General features: G+C 43.7%; 1 pseudogene across 1 annotated transcript; it reads left to right on the top strand.

Moving 5' to 3' along the window:
- The first annotated feature begins 310 nt into the window (after window positions 1-310).
- LOC101022560 lies at window positions 311-1,126 on the top strand (annotated as a pseudogene). The gene has a single exon (XR_648045.4). The product of XR_648045.4 is annotated as a peptidyl-prolyl cis-trans isomerase A pseudogene (transcript).
- Window positions 1,127-4,080: the final 2,954 nt, after the last annotated feature.

Genomic DNA, 4,080 nt, shown 5'->3' with positions numbered 1-4,080 from the left:
GAGATGCTGTACAGGATGCCATGAGGGTTGGAGCTAATTGGAAGTATAATCCATGACTGGGGAAGGCAAAATCATACCATCCTAGAAGCAGGCCCATTCCTTTGGCTTCTCAGTGGGGAGCTTGTTTTCTTATTAGTGCTGATGGTTTTATTGCAGTCAGTGGAAGACAAGAGGCCATTTGCTTCTTGCACATCAATCAATCACTTCTGGTCCTGAGGCCCCAGGATATGTTCAGCAGAAAGCAGGCCACACAGCCTCACTCCTGAATTCTTGGAGAGCATTCAAACAAGACAGCTAACTACAAGACTCCAGTGAATCAGACTTTATGGTCGGAAGAGGTGTGAAGAAAAACCCAAATGTCGGCTTTGCAGATGCTGCCGCCGAGGAAAGTCCTGTACTACTAGCCATGGTCAACCCTACCGTGTTCTTCGACATTGCCGTCGACGGCGAGCCCTTGGGCCGTGTCTCCTTCGAGCTGTTTGCAGACAAGGTTCCAAAGACAGCAGAAAATTTTCGTGCTCTGAGCACTGGAGAGAAAGGATTTGGTTATAAGGGTTCCTGCTTTCACAGAATTATTCCAGGGTTTATGTGTCAGGGTGGTGACTTCACACGCCATAATGGCACTGGTGGCAAGTCCATCTATGGGGAGAAAGTTGAAGATGAGAACTTCATCCTAAAGCATACAGGTCCTGGCATCTTGTCCATGGCAAATGCTGGACGCAACACAAATGGTTCCCAGTTTTTCATCTGCACTGCCAAGACTGAGTGGTTGGATGGCAAGCATGTGGTCTTTGGCAAAGTGAAAGAAGGCATGAATATTGTGGAGGCCATGGAGCGCTTTGGGTCCAGGAATGGCAAGACCAGCAAGAAGATCACCATTGCTGACTGTGGACAACTCGAATAAGTTTGACTTGTGTTTTATCTTAACCACCAGACCATTCCTTCTGTAGCTCAGGAGAGCACCCCTCCACCCCATTTGCTCGCAGTATCCTAGAATCTTTGTGCTCTCGCTGCAGTTCCCTTTGGGTTCCATGTTTTCCTTGTTCTCTCCCATGCCTAGCTGGATTGCAGAGTTAAGTTTATGATTATGAAATAAAAACTAAGTAACAATTGTCAAAAAAAAAAAGAAAGAAAAACCCAAATGTCTCCAAATGATTAAGTAAAACAGGTCGCTTATCTATTGTTTTCTAGGCATCATGAGCCTGCTCTAAGCCAAGGTTTGCTAATGAAGGCCTTTAGCCTGTTTTTGTATGGCCCACAAACTAAAAATGTTTTTAAAGCATTGTTTTTTTAAAAAAAAAAATCCCCAAAGCAGAGAATATGGGACAGAGACTGTATGTGGACCACGAACCCTGAAGTATTTACTATCTGATCTTTCATGTAAAAATGTCTAAGCAATAGGGTGCAATAATGAAGATATGTTTCTGATTTCTAGCTGCCATACCACTTCTCTGTCTTCCTCAGAGTCCACCTGAATTGTCAGTGGACCCAGGAGAGGACTTTGACTTTGACTTAAGGGACTCCATGAGAACCATGTGTAGTTTTGGGGTTTCCTGCACCACTTTCAGGTAGGCCTTAATATAACGTAACACTGCTTTATGTTTGTGTTCAGCAGGTAATTAGATGGAGAACCAAGGGCTTACAGAAATTACACTGAACATGAATTAGAAAGATCCCCTCTAATTCCCCAGACCATAACAGGGCTTCCAGTACAGCCAGCCTTTCAGCGAGTACATATGTTCATCAGATCTTTGGAGTCATTTAATACTTTGGTGTTTTTCCTCTAATACTCTTCTTTAAGAGCTGGCTCCCCTCCAAAGTTTTGGAAAGATAAGATTCTAAATTAATTCCTAAATTCTCTAGTTAGATAGAGACTGCCTTTCAGTCCAGGTTCTTCTTTGTTCTTTGATCTGGATCCCAGGAGAGTCATGAATGTTTCTGCTGCTGCAGCTTTGTCTAAATATTGCTGGTATCTTGAAGGAAAATCAAAAGTCTGCTGATGTACCCCTAGGCTGACTACAGAGGGCTGAGAGTCGGGGAGATGGAGCAGGGAGCATTCTTTGTCTTGCTTTCTTTTTGGGCCAACACAAATTCCAGGGCTTATGTGGGTAGGGTAATCCCTGCCCCCTGAGGCTAAGCACCCCCCACACCTGCGGACTGGGTGACAACCTGGGATTTAAACAAACTCCAGGGCTGACATACAGTACCATTTCTTTCAATCATTTCCTCTACTCTTCTTTGATGTTACCCCAACTCAGGCCCTCATCATCAATCACTGAGACCAGAGGGGTGACCTCTTCAGAGATGACTCTAATCCCCAAAGTAAACTCAGTCTACCCTACACCCTATTTACAGGAAACTGAAAACCTAGCCATATCACCAAAAGTTAGAACCTTTCTTTTGGTTCCCCATTGCCTACAAAATAAAAGTTCAACCCTGCCGCAGTATTTTAAGATCTGCCTACTTCCCTAATAGATCTGCCTCCTTCCTTACCCCACCTCTTGTCCTTCAGCCATGGTTACTGAGAGGCAGGCAGTTTCTTAAGCAGACTGCTTCACTCCTGCCTTTACTCATCATGCTGGTCCCACCACCTCCTAAAATGCCATCCTTTGCTTTTTCCCCAGTTTGCTTTACTAATCATCTTTCTTTTTTTTTTTTTTTTTTTTGAGAGAGAAATCTCACTCTTATCCCCCAGGTTTGAGTGCAATGGCTTCATCTTGGCTCATTGCAACCTCTGCCTTCCGGGTTCAAATGATTCTCCTGCCTCTGCCTCCCAAGTAGCTGGGATTTAATCACCTGCCACCACGCCCAGCTAATTTTTGTATATTTTAGTAGAGACAGGGTTTCACCATATTGTCCAGGCTGGTCTCGAACTCCTGACCTCAGGTGATCAGCCTGCCTCGGCCTCCCAACATGCTGGGATTATAGGCATGAGCCACGGCACCCAGCCTACTAATCATCTTTCAAGTTGAGATCATGGGTCATGTTAAGGGTTGAAATATATCTCCCTGAAATATGTTCAAGTTCTAAACCCCAGTACCTGTGAATGTAACGTTATTTGGAAATAGGGTGTTTGCAGATGATCAAGTCAAGAATGGGGTCGTTAAAATAGGCCCTAATCCAAAATGACTGTTGTCCTTACGTAAAGGGGAAATTTGGACACAGAGACAGACATGCATAGAAGGAAGAAAATAAGACATAGGGAGAAGATGGCCATCCATAAGCCAAGAAATGACTCAGACCACCAGAAGCTGGGAAAGAATCATCGAACTGATTCTCTCTCCTAGCCTTCAAAGGGAACCAACACTGCCAACACCTGGATTTGAGACTTCCTGCCTCCAGAACTGTGAGACAATAACGTTCTATTGTTTGAGCCAGCAAGTTGGTAATATTTTCTTACAGCAGCTCTAGCAAACTAATACATGTAACTTTTGGTGTACAACCTTTCTTGAGCCACATAACATCAAAATGAATAGCCTACTGTTGAACCCTAGCTTGTCCCAAGAATATCTCCCAATCCCAACAGGTGTAATATGATAAAGCTGTGGTTTTCAAATTATAATATGCACATGAATTACCTGGTAATCTTGTTACAATGCAGATTCTGATTCATTAGGCCTGAGTTGGGACACGAGGTTCTGAATTTCTAGCAAGCTACCAGGTGATGCTGATACTGCTGGTCCAAAGGTCACACTTTGAGTGCCAAGACTTTAGAGCACTTGTCTGCCTACAAGGCTATAATATGCCTGGGGTCAAAGACTATGCCTTTGAATACCCAGTGCTTGCAGCAGTGCTGGGAACATGACAGGCACATAACAAATGTTGGTTGAATGGTTGATGAATGAGGAATGAATGAATCTATGCTCTTAGGATTATGGCTTTGGTATTGAACGGTTCATAATCATTCCCAAGATATATCGGGCATACAGTAATTGCACTGTGAAGGGCCTCTTAGCTTTCCCATGCTTCATCATTTTTATGCATTTAAAATTATTCTTGGAAAGGAAAAGAAACTCCACATCATGCATTTGAAGAAAGACATTCTGGAACATCACAGTGATGGTAGGAAGCTGAATGGGC

This window comes from Papio anubis, chromosome 5 (genome assembly GCF_008728515.1).
Source record: "Papio anubis isolate 15944 chromosome 5, Panubis1.0, whole genome shotgun sequence".
NCBI lineage: Eukaryota > Metazoa > Chordata > Mammalia > Primates > Cercopithecidae > Papio > Papio anubis.
This window is presented reverse-complemented; position numbering and strand designations above follow the sequence as displayed.